Raw genomic sequence first — 18,869 nt, 5'->3', positions numbered from 1 at the left:
ACCGCCGCTGTGCACAAGCGTTATGTTAACCCCTCGGCCGCTGAAGACACTTTTCACCTTCCTGACACGGCCCATTTTTTAAAATCTGCTTGTGTCAGTACAAGTGGTTATAACTTTGGAAGCTTTAACGTATACAGGAGATTTTGAGATTGTACTTCATGTTAGTTGAAAAATTTTGCTCATATGTTTTGCGTTTATTTATGAAAAAAATGGATATTTGGTGAAAATTTGGAAAAATTCTTGATTTTCTACTTTTTTCACGCAGTCATAACAGCAAAAAAAAAAAATTGATAACTAACATTTACCAAATGTCTGGTTCATGTCTCCAGGGTTTTCAATGTGTCCTCTCGTTTTTGTAGGATGTTCTGGGGCTTTGAACTTTAGGTGTGAATTTTCACATTTTCATAAAAAACACAAAATCATGGAGGGACCTGCTCACGTTTCAAGTCACTTTGAGAGCCCCAAATAATAGAAACACCCCATAAATTACCCCATTATTCTAACTACACCCCTCAATGTTTGTAAAACAACTTTTATGAAGTTTGTTAACCCTTTAATTGTTTTACAGGGGTTAAAATAAAATCGGATGCCATTTTGAAAAAAAAAAATTTTTGGGCTAAATGAAGGTGTTTTTCAGAAAATGTAGAAAAGGCTGCACAAGGTTTGATCCCCAATCTCTCCCGAGTCTAACAACCCCCCATATGTGGTGGTGACTGCTGTACGGGGGGCGCCCAGCAGATTATACATTGTCTATACATCTTTATACTCCTGTTCTGGACCGCAGTGTATTTGTACAACGTTTACGCTTGCGCCATAGTTTGCATTTTCCCAGACATCTGCACCTGGACACTTATGATAATTCATTGCTCCTCTGAAAAAAAAAACACGACAAACGTTTTGTAAACACAAATGTTAACAACAATATAACCACAACTCTTGTATTCGGTTTGCAGACGCAATGTAAACGCCACATGTGACGCAGCCTGCGCCCGGCCGGTGCTGTAGCGCCCAGTTCCTTGTGTAATCAGAGGTCCGGATAGACATTTGTTTGCAGCAGATTTTGGTTCCGCTGAGGTGACACTCGGATAATGTGGAAGGAAACGTAAGGATTGAATAGAGACCTCGGCAAACTAAAGGAGAATACGCAAACCCCTGCAGATGTTGTCCTTGATCCGATTAGAACCATGTAACCCAAAGCTGCACAGCAACAGTGCTAATAATGGGTCCCGGGGGAACCTGCTGACTGTAATTGGGTCTGTCCGTCACATACAGAGATGACGGACACCTGGCTATAGAGGCCGTGGCAGGGACTATAGGGGCTCATTCTCGTGGGGGGCGGATGGTACGGGCTGTTGCCTTGATCTTTTACACTTGTGCACAGGTTACAATGTGTCTCCAGCTAGTTCCAGCGTCTGCTGGAGGCAGCTCAGACCAGTTCAGACCTCACTGATCAGGGATGCATAGCGAGAATTACAGGTGTGGTATGCAGGAGACACAGCTGCTGCAGAACACACACAACCAGACCGGAGCCACCGCCTGGCACAGCCACTACCCCTGGCCCATTACACAATAAACAGGACTGTCATCTGTCATCTCTGGTACTTATTCTGCGGTGCTACCTGCCCATATGTATGCATGTATAGATACATAATGTACATAGAGGAGGAGACACAGGAGTATACAGGCCTCTCCTCACCCTGTGATATACATGTATAGATACATATTATACATAGAGGAGGAGACACAGGAGTATACAGGCCTCTCCTCACCCTGTGATATGCATGTATAGATACATATTATACATAGAGGAGGAGACACAGGAGTATACAGGCCTCTCCTCACCCTGTGATATGCATGTATAGATACATATTATACATAGAGGAGGAGACACAGGAGTATACAGGCCTCTCCTCACCCTGTGATATACATGTATAGATACATATTATACATAGAGGAGGAGACACAGGAGTATACAGACCTCTCCTCACCCTGTGATATACATGTATAGATACATATTATACATAGAGGAGGAGACACAGGAGTATACAGGCCTCTCCTCACCCTGTGATATGCATGTATAGATACATATTATACATAGAGGAGGAGACACAGGAGTATACAGACCTCTCCTCACCCTGTGATATGCATGTATAGATACATATTATACATAGAGGAGGAGACACAGGAGTATACAGGCCTCTCCTCACCCTGTGATATGCATGTATAGATACATATTATACATAGAGGAGGAGACACAGGAGTATACAGGCCTCTCCTCACCCTGTGATATGCATGTATAGATACATATTATACATAGAGGAGGAGACACAGGAGTATACAGGCCTCTCCTCGCCCTGTGATATGCATGTATAGATACATATTATACATAGAGGAGGAGACACAGGAGTATACAGGCCTCTCCTCACCCTGTGATATACATGTATAGATACATATTATACATAGAGGAGGAGACACAGGAGTATACAGGCCTCTCCTCACCCTGTGATATGCATGTATAGATACATATTATACATAGAGGAGGAGACACAGGAGTATACAGGCCTCTCCTCACCCTGTGATATGCATGTATAGATACATATTATACATAGAGGAGGAGACACAGGAGTATACAGGCCTCTCCTCACCCTGTGATATGCATGTATAGATACATATTATACATAGAGGAGGAGACACAGGAGTATACAGGCCTCTCCTCACCCTGTGATATACATGTATAGATACATATTATACATAGAGGAGGAGACACAGGAGTATACAGACCTCTCCTCACCCTGTGATATGCATGTATAGATACATATTATACATAGAGGAGGAGACACAGGAGTATACAGGCCTCTCCTCACCCTGTGATATGCATGTATAGATACATATTATACATAGAGGAGACACAGGAGTATACAGGCCTCTCCTCACCCTGTGATATGCATGTATAGATACATATTATACATAGAGGAGGAGACACAGGAGTATACAGGCCTCTCCTCACCCTGTGATATGCATGTATAGATACATATTATACATAGAGGAGGAGACACAGGAGTATACAGGCCTCTCCTCACCCTGTGATATGCATGTATAGATACATATTATACATAGAGGAGGAGACACAGGAGTATACAGGCCTCTCCTCACCCTGTGATATACATGTATAGATACATATTATACATAGAGGAGGAGACACAGGAGTATACAGACCTCTCCTCACCCTGTGATATGCATGTATAGATACATATTATACATAGAGGAGGAGACACAGGAGTATACAGACCTCTCCTCACCCTGTGATATGCATGTATAGATACATATTATACATAGAGGAGGAGACACAGGAGTATACAGGCCTCTCCTCGCCCCGTGATATACATGTATAGATACATATTATACATAGAGGAGGAGACACAGGAGTATACAGGCCTCTCCTCACCCTGTGATATGCATGTATAGATACATATTATACATAGAGGAGGAGACACAGGAGTATACAGGCCTCTCCTCACCCTGTGATATGCATGTATAGATACATATTATACATAGAGGAGGAGACACAGGAGTATACAGACCTCTCCTCACCCTGTGATATGCATGTATAGATACATATTATACATAGAGGAGGAGACACAGGAGTATACAGACCTCTCCTCACCCTGTGATATGCATGTATAGATACATATTATACATAGAGGAGGAGACACAGGAGTATACAGGCCTCTCCTCACCCTGTGATATACATGTATAGATACATATTATACATAGAGGAGGAGACACAGGAGTATACAGGCCTCTCCTCACCCTGTGATATGCATGTATAGATACATATTATACATAGAGGAGGAGACACAGGAGTATACAGGCCTCTCCTCACCCTGTGATATGCATGTATAGATACATATTATACATAGAGGAGGAGACACAGGAGTATACAGGCCTCTCCTCACCCTGTGATATGCATGTATAGATACATATTATACATAGAGGAGGAGACACAGGAGTATACAGGCCTCTCCTCACCCTGTGATATGCATGTATAGATACATATTATACATAGAGGAGGAGACACAGGAGTATACAGGCCTCTCCTCACCCTGTGATATGCATGTATAGATACATATTATACATAGAGGAGGAGACACAGGAGTATACAGGCCTCTCCTCACCCTGTGATATGCATGTATAGATACATATTATACATAGAGGAGGAGACACAGGAGTATACAGGACTCTCCTCACCCTGTGATATACATGTATAGATACATATTATACATAGAGGAGGAGACACAGGAGTATACAGGCCTCTCCTCGCCCTGTGATATGCATGTATAGATACATATTATACATAGAGGAGGAGACACAGGAGTATACAGGCCTCTCCTCCCCTATGATATGCATGTATAGATACATATTATACATAGAGGAGGAGACACAGGAGTATACAGGCCTCTCCTCGCCCTGTGATATGCATGTATAGATACATATTATACATAGAGGAGGAGACACAGGAGTATACAGGCCTCTCCTCACCCTGTGATATGCATGTATAGATACATATTATACATAGAGGAGGAGACACAGGAGTATACAGGCCTCTCCTCACCCTGTGATATACATGTATAGATACATATTATACATAGAGGAGGAGACACAGGAGTATACAGGCCTCTCCTCACCCTGTGATATACATGTATAGATACATATTATACATAGAGGAGGAGACACAGGAGTATACAGGCCTCTCCTCACCCTGTGATATGCATGTATAGATACATATTATACATAGAGGAGGAGACACATGAGTATACAGGCCTCTCCTCACCCTGTGATATGCATGTATAGATACATATTATACATAGAGGAGGAGACACAGGAGTATACAGGCCTCTCCTCACCCCGTGATATGCATGTATAGATACATATTATACATAGAGGAGGAGACACAGGAGTATACAGGCCTCTCCTCGCCCCGTGATATACATGTATAGATACATATTATACATAGAGGAGACACAGGAGTATACAGACCTCTCCTCACCCTGTGATATACATGTATAGATACATATTATACATAGAGGAGGAGACACAGGAGTATACAGGCCTCTCCTCACCCTGTGATATGTATGTATAGATACATATTATACATAGAGGAGGAGACACAGGAGTATACAGACCTCTCCTCACCCTGTGATATGCATGTATAGATACATATTATACATAGAGGAGGAGACACAGGAGTATACAGGCCTCTCCTCACCCTGTGATATGCATGTATAGATACATATTATACATAGAGGAGACACAGGAGTATACAGGCCTCTCCTCACCCTGTGATATGCATGTATAGATACATATTATACATAGAGGAGGAGACACAGGAGTATACAGACCTCTCCTCACCCTGTGATATGCATGTATAGATACATATTATACATAGAGGAGGAGACACAGGAGTATACAGGCCTCTCCTCACCCTGTGATATGTATGTATAGATACATATTATACATAGAGGAGGAGACACAGGAGTATACAGACCTCTCCTCACCCTGTGATATGCATGTATAGATACATATTATACATAGAGGAGGAGACACAGGAGTATACAGGCCTCTCCTCACCCTGTGATATGCATGTATAGATACATATTATACATAGAGGAGGAGACACATGAGTATACAGGCCTCTCCTCACCCTGTGATATGCATGTATAGATACATATTATACATAGAGGAGGAGACACAGGAGTATACAGGCCTCTCCTCACCCTGTGATATACATGTATAGATACATATTATACATAGAGGAGGAGACACAGGAGTATACAGGCCTCTCCTCACCCTGTGATATGCATGTATAGATACATATTATACATAGAGGAGGAGACACAGGAGTATACAGACCTCTCCTCACCCTGTGATATACATGTATAGATACATATTATACATAGAGGAGGAGACACAGGAGTATACAGGCCTCTCCTCACCCTGTGATATGTATGTATAGATACATATTATACATAGAGGAGGAGACACAGGAGTATACAGGCCTCTCCTCACCCTGTGATATGCATGTATAGATACATATTATACATAGAGGAGGAGACACAGGAGTATACAGACCTCTCCTCACCCTGTGATATGCATGTATAGATACATATTATACATAGAGGAGGAGACACAGGAGTATACAGACCTCTCCTCACCCTGTGATATGCATGTATAGATACATATTATACATAGAGGAGGAGACACAGGAGTATACAGGCCTCTCCTCACCCTGTGATATGTATGTATAGATACATATTATACATAGAGGAGGAGACACAGGAGTATACAGACCTCTCCTCACCCTGTGATATGCATGTATAGATACATATTATACATAGAGGAGGAGACACAGGAGTATACAGGCCTCTCCTCACCCTGTGATATGTATGTATAGATACATATTATACATAGAGGAGGAGACACAGGAGTATACAGGCCTCTCCTCACCCTGTGATATGCATGTATAGATACATATTATACATAGAGGAGGAGACACAGGAGTATACAGGCCTCTCCTCACCCTGTGATATGCATGTATAGATACATATTATACATAGAGGAGACACAGGAGTATACAGGCCTCTCCTCACCCTGTGATATGCATGTATAGATACATATTATACATAGAGGAGGAGACACAGGAGTATACAGACCTCTCCTCGCCCTGTGATATGCATGTATAGATACATATTATACATAGAGGAGGAGACACAGGAGTATACAGGCCTCTCCTCACCCTGTGATATGCATGTATAGATACATATTATACATAGAGGAGGAGACACAGGAGTATACAGGCCTCTCCTCACCCTGTGATATGCATGTATAGATACATATTATACATAGAGGAGGAGACACAGGAGTATACAGGCCTCTCCTCGCCCCGTGATATACATGTATAGATACATATTATACATAGAGGAGGAGACACAGGAGTATACAGACCTCTCCTCACCCTGTGATATACATGTATAGATACATATTATACATAGAGGAGGAGACACAGGAGTATACAGGCCTCTCCTCACCCTGTGATATGCATGTATAGATACATATTATACATAGAGGAGGAGACACAGGAGTATACAGGCCTCTCCTCACCCTGTGATATGCATGTATAGATACATATTATACATAGAGGAGACACAGGAGTATACAGGCCTCTCCTCACCCTGTGATATGCATGTATAGATACATATTATACATAGAGGAGGAGACACAGGAGTATACAGACCTCTCCTCGCCCTGTGATATGCATGTATAGATACATATTATACATAGAGGAGGAGACACAGGAGTATACAGGCCTCTCCTCACCCTGTGATATGCATGTATAGATACATATTATACATAGAGGAGACACAGGAGTATACAGGCCTCTCCTCACCCTGTGATATACATGTATAGATACATATTATACATAGAGGAGGAGACACAGGAGTATACAGGCCTCTCCTCACCCCGTGATATGCATGTATAGATACATATTATACATAGAGGAGGAGACACAGGAGTATACAGGCCTCTCCTCACCCTGTGATATGCATGTATAGATACATATTATACATAGAGGAGGAGACACAGGAGTATACAGGCCTCTCCTCACCCTGTGATATGCATGTATAGATACATATTATACATAGAGGAGGAGACACAGGAGTATACAGGCCTCTCCTCACCCTGTGATATGTATGTATAGATACATATTATACATAGAGGAGACACAGGAGTATACAGGCCTCTCCTCACCCTGTGATATACATGTATAGATACATATTATACATAGAGGAGGAGACACAGGAGTATACAGACCTCTCCTCACCCTGTGATATACATGTATAGATACATATTATACATAGAGGAGACACAGGAGTATACAGGCCTCTCCTCACCCTGTGATATACATGTATAGATACATATTATACATAGAGGAGGAGACACAGGAGTATACAGGCCTCTCCTCACCCTGTGATATGCATGTATAGATACATATTATACATAGAGGAGGAGACACAGGAGTATACAGACCTCTCCTCGCCCCGTGATCTCGGGGTAATAGGGTGACTATCATTCCTACATCAGTAAGCAGCAGCAGTTTGGTCGCACAGTGTAGACACATGGGAAGTTGTGTAAATGTCCACGTGACTCCGATGTCTCACTATTTCCTGAATCAATGGTTGATGATTAATCTATTGAAAACGTAGACCAACGTCCATATGTGGATCAATCAACTCCCAGCATGAAGCCGTGTCTATAACACATTGTAAGAGCACAGCTGAGGGTTTGTTACACTGCATATGTATAAGGGCATCAGCATGGAGCCCATTACCCATCACTGGGCTCAGACATATAAGCATCGGGAGTCATTGGGCCCGCTCAGGGTCCCACATACACAAGTCCCAGGTCAATACTGTCCTCAGGGATTACCCACAGCATCCTCCAGCCTGAACTACAGGAAACTCCAAGGGATCACAGGCCCTGGGGCCCCACTACTGACCTCTCCAGAGTTATAGTCACTGTCCCCTCTCCTACCACAGTGACACAAGGGGCACAGCCAGGAACCTCGATCTCCTAATATGTCCACACCTATACGGCCGCATTCACACACAGTGTTTGCATCCAGTTTCACTTCCAAGGCTGTGACGGATCTTGTGTGGACTGCCTGTGGCGGCGTTCACACGTGGCGTTACATTGTGCAAACACCTGGTGCATACACAGTCATCCCTCGGTGCCATGGAGTTTACTAAACGCACCGGAAAGTATCCGCGGCTTCAGAGAGACTATAGGAGGGCAGATACTATATACTATAGGTCCGCCATGTCGCTCCACCACAGGGGGTAGATCCATCCAGTATGGGAGCCGGCACCGCGTCAGTGTACACTCCAGCCTCTCACCAATCTACCGCATCTACCGTGTAACACGCACAATTCATTGCACCAATCACGTTCTGCACATCTAGGAGCGCTGTAATTGCAATAAGGTGCAAATGAAAAATTTGTGAAAAGTGCAACTGAGGGCACGACCTCTGACCTCACATTTCTACACCTTTTATGATACAGGAAAGTATCTTTTAATATTCTGATAATAAAGATTTTCTGTGTAAATTTGTGGTGATACAATTATTAAGGTTTTGCTCATCTTATTTGGGGGGGGGGGGGGGTATGGGAATCATGAATCCGGCTTGTAAAGTACGGCCCATACATTCCTGATTCCTGTCACTGTCATAAATCTCGGATTTCATCGACAGAACTGGGTGACATTCAGTGTAATGGTAAGAATAAGAGCAGGAAACGTGAAGGTCTCCACAAGAGAACAAAGCCCCAAGTCACATGTAATAGGAACTGGAGATAAAAGTTACATTGTCTGTAATGTGATGGATGTACGGGGTCTCCAGGTCACTAGAACAGGGGTCCCGGCAGTCACTGATCAGTAGGGAGAGCACAGGACCTGCCCCCCTCCCCCCCCCGCCCCGGCCACAGGACCTCGTCCTTATCGTTCCATCTTCTTCCTAATCTTTCCTTCTCCCAGAATTCCCTCTTCCAGCAACATGAAGGGAATGTCAGTGATGTATAAGGTGACACAGAGTCTATGGATGGGGAAGGGGCAGAGTCACTGACGCCAGGGCACCTGTCAGCAGCTCAGCCCAGCCGCCTATACTACACCTAGAGCAATGGCCGCCTATAATACACCTAGAGCAATGGCCTCCTATACTACACCTAGAGCAATGGCCTCCTATACTACACCTAGAGCAATGGCCTCCTATACTACACCTAGAGCGATGGCCGCCTATACTACACCTAGAGCAATGGCCGCCTATACTACACCTAGAGCGATGGCCGCCTATACTACACCTAGAGCAATGGCCTCCTATACTACACCTAGAGCAATGGCCTCCTATACTACACCTAGAGCAATGGCCTCCTATACTACACCTAGAGCAATGGCCTCCTATACTACACCTAGAGCAATGGCCTCCTATACTACACCTAGAGCAATGGCCTCCTATACTACACCTAGAGCAATGGCCTCCTATACTACACCTAGAGCAATGGCCGCCTATACTACACCTAGAGCAATGGCCTCCTATACTACACCTAGAGCAATGGCCTCCTATACTACACCTAGAGCAATGGCCTCCTATACTACACCTAGAGCAATGGCCTCCTATACTACACCTAGAGCAATGGCCTCCTATACTACACCTAGAGCAATGGCCTCCTATACTACACCTAGAGCAATGGCCGCCTATACTACACCTAGAGCAATGGCCGCCTATAATACACCTAGAGCAATGGCCTCCTATACTACACCTAGAGCAATGGCCTCCTATACTACACCTAGAGCAATGGCCTCCTATACTACACCTAGAGCAATGGCCTCCTATACTACACCTAGAGCAATGGCCGCCTATACTACACCTAGAGCAATGGCCGCCTATAATACACCTAGAGCAATGGCCTCCTATACTACACCTAGAGCGATGGCCGCCTATACTACACCTAGAGCAATGGCCTCCTATACTACACCTAGAGCAATGGCCTCCTATACTACACCTAGAGCAATGGCCTCCTATACTACACCTAGAGCGATGGCCGCCTATACTACACCTAGAGCAATGGCCTCCTATACTACACCTAGAGCAATGGCCTCCTATACTACACCTAGAGCAATGGCCTCCTATACTACACCTAGAGCGATGGCCGCCTATACTACACCTAGAGCGATGGCCTCCTATACTACACCTAGAGCAATGGCTGCCTATGCTACACCTAGAGCAATGGCCTCCTATACTACACCTAGAGCAATGGCCTCCTATACTACACCTAGAGCAATGGCCGCCTATACTACACCTAGAGCAATGGCCGCCTATACTACACCTAGAGCAATGGCCTCCTATACTACACCTAGAGCAATGGCCGCCTATGCTACACCTAGAGCAATGGCCTCCTATACTACACCTAGAGCAATGGCCGCCTATACTACACCTAGAGCAATGGCCGCCTATAATACACCTAGAGCAATGGCCTCCTATACTACACCTAGAGCAATGGCCTCCTATACTACACCTAGAGCAATGGCCTCCTATACTACACCTAGAGCAATGGCCTCCTATACTACACCTAGAGCAATGGCCGCCTATACTACACCTAGAGCAATGGCCGCCTATAATACACCTAGAGCAATGGCCTCCTATACTACACCTAGAGCGATGGCCGCCTATACTACACCTAGAGCAATGGCCTCCTATACTACACCTAGAGCAATGGCCTCCTATACTACACCTAGAGCAATGGCCTCCTATACTACACCTAGAGCGATGGCCGCCTATACTACACCTAGAGCAATGGCCTCCTATACTACACCTAGAACAATGGCCTCCTATACTACACCTAGAGCAATGGCCTCCTATACTACACCTAGAGCGATGGCCGCCTATACTACACCTAGAGCGATGGCCTCCTATACTACACCTAGAGCAATGGCCGCCTATGCTACACCTAGAGCAATGGCCTCCTATACTACACCTAGAGCAATGGCCTCCTATACTACACCTAGAGCAATGGCCGCCTATACTACACCTAGAGCAATGGCCGCCTATACTACACCTAGAGCAATGGCCTCCTATACTACACCTAGAGCAATGGCCGCCTATGCTACACCTAGAGCAATGGCCTCCTATACTACACCTAGAGCAATGGCCTCCTATACTACACCTAGAGCAATGGCCGCCTATACTACACCTAGAGCAATGGCCGCCTATACTACACCTAGAGCAATGGCCTCCTATACTACACCTAGAGCGATGGCCTCCTATACTACACCTAGAGCGATGGCCGCCTATACTACACCTAGAGCAATGGCCTCCTATACTACACCTAGAGCAATGGCCTCCTATACTACACCTAGAGCAATGGCCTCCTATACTACACCTAGAGCAATGGCCGCCTATACTACACCTAGAGCAATGGCCTCCTATACTACACCTAGAGCAATGGCCTCCTATACTACACCTAGAGCAATGGCCGCCTATACTACACCTAGAGCGATGGCCGCCTATACTACACCTAGAGCAATGGCCTCCTATACTACACCTAGAGCAATGGCCGCCTATACTACACCTAGAGCAATGGCCGCCTATACTACACCTAGAGCAATGGCCTCCTATACTACACCTAGAGCAATGGCCTCCTATACTACACCTAGAGCAATGGCCGCCTATACTACACCTAGAGCAATGGCCTCCTATACTACACCTAGAGCAATGGCCTCCTATACTACACCTAGAGCAATGGCCGCCTATACTACACCTAGAGCGATGGCCTCCTATACTACACCTAGAGCAATGGCCTCCTATACTACACCTAGAGCGATGGCCTCCTATACTACACCTAGAGCAATGGCCTCCTATACTACACCTAGAGCAATGGCCTCCTATACTACACCTAGAGCAATGGCCGCCTATACTACACCTAGAGCGATGGCCTCCTATACTACACCTAGAGCAATGGCCTCCTATACTACACCTAGAGCAATGGCCGCCTATACTACACCTAGAGCGATGGCCGCCTATACTACACCTAGAGCGATGGCCTCCTATACTACACCTAGAGCAATGGCCGCCTATACTACACCTAGAGCAATGGCCTCCTATACTACACCTAGAGCAATGGCCTCCTATACTACACCTAGAGCGATGGCCGCCTATACTACACCTAGAGCAATGGCCTCCTATACTACACCTAGAGCAATGGCCGCCTATAATACACCTAGAGCAATGGCCTCCTATACTACACCTAGAGCAATGGCCGCCTATACTACACCTAGAGCAATGGCCGCCTATACTACACCTAGAGCAATGGCCGCCTATACTACACCTAGAGCAATGGCCGCCTATACTACACCTAGAGCGATGGCCTCCTATACTACACCTAGAGCAATGGCTGCATATGCTACACCTAGAGCAATGGCCTCCTATACTACACCTAGAGCAATGGCCGCCTATACTACACCTAGAGCAATGGCCTCCTATACTACACCTAGAGCAATGGCCTCCTATACTACACCTAGAGCAATGGCCGCCTATACTACACCTAGAGCAATGGCCTCCTATACTACACCTAGAGCAATGGCCTCCTATACTACACCTAGAGCAATGGCCGCCTATAATACACCTAGAGCAATGGCCTCCTATACTACACCTAGAGCAATGGCCGCCTATACTACACCTAGAGCAATGGCCGCCTATACTACACCTAGAGCAATGGCCTCCTATACTACACCTAGAGCAATGGCCTCCTATACTACACCTAGAGCAATGGCCGCCTATACTACACCTAGAGCAATGGCCGCCTATACTACACCTAGAGCAATGGCCTCCTATACTACACCTAGAGCAATGGCCTCCTATACTACACCTAGAGCAATGGCCGCCTATACTACACCTAGAGCAATGGCCGCCTATACTACACCTAGAGCGATGGCCTCCTATACTACACCTAGAGCGATGGCCTCCTATACTACACCTAGAGCAATGGCCGCCTATACTACACCTAGAGCAATGGCCGCCTATACTACACCTAGAGCAATGGCCGCCTATACTACACCTAGAGCAATGGCCGCCTATACTACACCTAGAGCAATGGCCGCCTATACTACACCTAGAGCAATGGCCTCCTATACTACACCTAGAGCAATGGCCTCCTATACTACACCTAGAGCAATGGCCGCCTATACTACACCTAGAGCAATGGCCTCCTATACTACACCTAGAGCGATGGCCTCCTATACTACACCTAGAGCGATGGCCTCCTATACTACACCTAGAGCGATGGCCTCCTATACTACACCTAGAGCGATGGCCTCCTATACTACACCTAGAGCGATGGCCTCCTATACTACACCTAGAGCAATGGCCTCCTATACTACACCTAGAGCAATGGCCTCCTATACTACACCTAGAGCAATGGCCTCCTATACTACACCTAGAGCAATGGCCTCCTATACTACACCTAGAGCAATGGCCTCCTATACTACACCTAGAGCGATGGCCTCCTATACTACACCTAGAGCGATGGCCTCCTATACTACACCTAGAGCGATGGCCGCCTATACTACACCTAGAGCAATGGCCTCCTATACTACACCTAGAGCAATGGCCTCCTATACTACACCTAGAGCGATGGCCTCCTATACTACACCTAGAGCGATGGCCTCCTATACTACACCTAGAGCAATGGCCTCCTATACTACACCTAGAGCAATGGCCTCCTATACTACACCTAGAGCAATGGCCTCCTATACTACACCTAGAGCGATGGCCTCCTATACTACACCTAGAGCGATGGCCTCCTATACTACACCTAGAGCGATGGCCTCCTATACTACACCTAGAGCGATGGCCTCCTATACTACACCTAGAGCAATGGCCTCCTATACTACACCTAGAGCAATGGCCTCCTATACTACACCTAGAGCAATGGCCGCCTATACTACACCTAGAGCAATGGCCTCCTATACTACACCTAGAGCGATGGCCTCCTATACTACACCTAGAGCGATGGCCTCCTATACTACACCTAGAGCAATGGCCTCCTATACTACACCTAGAGCAATGGCCTCCTATACTACACCTAGAGCAATGGCCTCCTATACTACACCTAGAGCAATGGCCTCCTATACTACACCTAGAGCCATGGCCTCCAATACTACACCTAGAGCAATGGCCTCCTATACTACACCTAGAGCAATGGCCTACTATACTACACCTAGAGCAATGGCCTCCTATACTACACCTAGAGCAATGGCCTCCTATACTACACCTAGAGCAATGGCCGCCTATACTACACCTAGAGCAATGGCCTCCTATACTACACCTAGAGCAATGGCCTCCTATACTACACCTAGAGCAATGGCCTCCTATACTACACCTAGAGCAATGGCCTCCAATACTACACCTAGAGCAATGGCCTCCTATACTACACCTAGAGCAATGGCCGCCTATACTACACCTAGAGCAATGGCCTCCTATACTACACCTAGAGCAATGGCCTCCTATACTACACCTAGAGCAATGGCCTCCTATACTACACCTAGAGCAATGGCCTCCTATACTACACCTAGAGCAATGGCCTCCTATACTACACCTAGAGCAATGGCCTCCTATACTACACCTAGAGCGATGGCCTCCTATACTACACCTAGAGCGATGGCCTCCTATACTACACCTAGAGCCATGGCCTCCTATACTACACCTAGAGCCATGGCCTCCAATACTACACCTAGAGCAATGGCCTCCTATACTACACCTAGAGCAATGGCCTACTATACTACACCTAGAGCAATGGCCTCCTATACTACACCTAGAGCAATGGCCTCCTATACTACACCTAGAGCAATGGCCGCCTATACTACACCTAGAGCAATGGCCTCCTATACTACACCTAGAGCAATGGCCTCCTATACTACACCTAGAGCAATGGCCTCCTATACTACACCTAGAGCCATGGCCTCCAATACTACACCTAGAGCAATGGCCTCCTATACTACACCTAGAGCAATGGCCGCCTATACTACACCTAGAGCAATGGCCTCCTATACTACACCTAGAGCAATGGCCTCCTATACTACACCTAGAGCAATGGCCTCCTATACTACACCTAGAGCAATGGCCTCCTATACTACACCTAGAGCAATGGCCTCCTATACTACACCTAGAGCAATGGCCTCCTATACTACACCTAGAGCAATGGCCTCCTATACTACACCTAGAGCAATGGCCTCCTATACTACACCTAGAGCAATGGCCTCCTATACTACACCTAGAGCAATGGCCTCCTATACTACACCTAGAGCAATGGCCTCCTATACTACACCTAGAGCAATGGCCTCCCTATACTACACCTAGAGCAATGGCCTCCTATACTACACCTAGAGCAATGGCCTCCTATACTACACCTAGAGCAATGGCCTCCTATACTACACCTAGAGCAATGGCCTCCTATACTACACCTAGAGCAATGGCCTCCTATACTACACCTAGAGCAATGGCCGCCTATACTACACCTAGAGCAATGGCCGCCTATACTACACCTAGAGCAATGGCCGCCTATACTACACCTAGAGCAATGGCCGCCTATACTACACCTAGAGCAATGGCCGCCTATACTACACCTAGAGCAATGGCCGCCTATACTACACCTAGAGCAATGGCCTCCTATACTACACCTAGAGCAATGTCCGCCTATACTACACCTAGAGCAATGGCCGCCTATACTACACCTAGAGCAATGGCCTCCTATACTACACCTAGAGCAATGGCCTCCTATACTACACCTAGAGCAATGGCCTCCTATACTACACCTAGAGCAATGGCCTCCTATACTACACCTAGAGCAATGGCCTCCTATACTACACCTAGAGCGATGGCCTCCTATACTACACCTAGAGCGATGGCCTCCTATACTACACCTAGAGCGATGGCCTCCTATACTACACCTAGAGCGATGGCCTCCTATACTACACCTAGAGCGATGGCCTCCTATACTACACCTAGAGCGATGGCCTCCTATACTACACCTAGAGCAATGGCCTCCTATACTACACCTAGAGCAATGGCCTCCTATACTACACCTAGAGCAATGGCCTCCTATACTACACCTAGAGCAATGGCCTCCTATACTACACCTAGAGCAATGGCCTCCTATACTACACCTAGAGCAATGGCCTCCTATACTACACCTAGAGCAATGGCCTCCTATACTACACCTAGAGCAATGGCCTCCTATACTACACCTAGAGCAATGGCCGCCTATACTACACCTAGAGCAATGGCCTCCTATACTACACCTAGAGCAATGGCCTCCTATACTACACCTAGAGCAATGGCCTCCTATACTACACCTAGAGCAATGGCCTCCTATACTACACCTAGAGCAATGGCCTCCTATACTACACCTAGAGCAATGGCCTCCTATACTACACCTAGAGCAATGGCCTCCTATACTACACCTAGAGCAATGGCCTCCTATACTACACCTAGAGCAATGGCATCCTATACTACACCTAGAGCAATGGCCTCCTATACTACACCTAGAGCAATGGCCGCCTATACTACACCTAGAGCAATGGCCGCCTATACTACACCTAGAGCAATGGCCTCCTATACTACACCTAGAGCAATGGCCTCCTATACTACACCTAGAGCAATGGCCGCCTATACTACACCTAGAGCAATGGCCTCCTATACTACACCTAGAGCAATGGCCTCCTATACTACACCTAGAGCAATGGCCTCCTATACTACACCTAGAGCGATGGCCGCCTATACTACACCTAGAGCAATGGCCTCCTATACTACACCTAGAGCAATGGCCTCCTATACTACACCTAGAGCAATGGCCTCCTATACTACACCTAGAGCAATGGCCGCCTATACTACACCTAGAGCAATGGCCTCCTATACTACACCTAGAGCAATGGCCTCCTATACTACACCTAGAGCAATGGCCTCCTATACTACACCTAGAGCAATGGCCTCCTATACTACAACCTAGAGCAATGGCCGCCTATACTACACCTAGAGCAATGGCCTCCTATACTACACCTAGAGCAATGGCCTCCTACTACACCTAGAGCGATGGCCTCCTATACTACACCTAGAGCGATGGCCTCCTATACTACACCTAGAGCAATGGCCTCCTATACTACACCTAGAGCAATGGCCGCCTATACTACACCTAGAGCGATGGCCTCCTATACTACACCTAGAGCAATGGCCGCCTATACTACACCTAGAGCAATGGCCTCCTATACTACACCTAGAGCAATGGCCTCCTATACTACACCTAGAGCGATGGCCGCCTATACTACACCTAGAGCGATGGCCGCCTATACTACACCTAGAGCGATGGCCTCCTATACTACACCTAGAGCAATGGCCGCCTATACTACACCTAGAGCAATGGCCTCCTATACTACACCTAGAGCAATGGCCTCCTATACTACACCTAGAGCAATGGCCTCCTATACTACACCTAGAGCAATGGCCTCCTATACTACACCTAGAGCAATGGCCTCCTATACTACACCTAGAGCAATGGCCTCCTATACTACACCTAGAGCAATGGCCTCCTATACTACACCTAGAGCAATGGCCTCCTATACTACACCTAGAGCGATGGCCTCCTATACTACACCTAGAGCGATGGCCGCCTATACTACACCTAGAGCGATGGCCTCCTATACTACACCTAGAGCAATGGCCTCCTATACTACACCTAGAGCAATGGCCTCCTATACTACACCTAGAGCAATGGCCTCCTATACTACACCTAGAGCAATGGCCTCCTATACTACACCTAGAGCGATGGCCTCCTATACTACACCTAGAGCGATGGCCTCCTATACTACACCTAGAGCAATGGCCTCCTATACTACACCTAGAGCAATGGCCGCCTATACTACACCTAGAGCAATGGCCTCCTATACTACACCTAGAGCAATGGCCTCCTATACTACACCTAGAGCAATGGCCTCCTATACTACACCTAGAGCAATGGCCTCCTATACTACACCTAGAGCAATGGCCTCCTATACTACACCTAGAGCGATGGCCTCCTATACTACACCTAGAGCAATGGCCTCCTATACTACACCTAGAGCAATGGCCGCCTATACTACACCTAGAGCGATGGCCTCCTATACTACACCTAGAGCAATGGCCTCCTATACTACACCTAGAGCAATGGCCTCCTATACTACACCTAGAGCGATGGCCGCCTATACTACACCTAGAGCAATGGCCTCCTATACTA

General features: G+C 46.5%; 1 long non-coding RNA gene across 1 annotated transcript in view; it reads right to left on the bottom strand.

Annotated features, from left to right (window-relative positions):
- Positions 1-579: 579 nt before the first annotated feature.
- LOC140119688 (uncharacterized) overlaps positions 580-18,869 on the bottom strand; it is a 37,318-nt gene continuing 19,028 nt past the window's right edge. Inside the window, exon 3 of the long non-coding RNA XR_011853418.1 lies at positions 580-871. This is a non-coding gene — a long non-coding RNA (uncharacterized lncRNA). The remainder of the gene's footprint in view (positions 872-18,869) is intronic.

Source organism: Engystomops pustulosus, chromosome 2 (assembly GCF_040894005.1).
Source record: "Engystomops pustulosus chromosome 2, aEngPut4.maternal, whole genome shotgun sequence".
NCBI lineage: Eukaryota > Metazoa > Chordata > Amphibia > Anura > Leptodactylidae > Engystomops > Engystomops pustulosus.
This window is presented reverse-complemented; position numbering and strand designations above follow the sequence as displayed.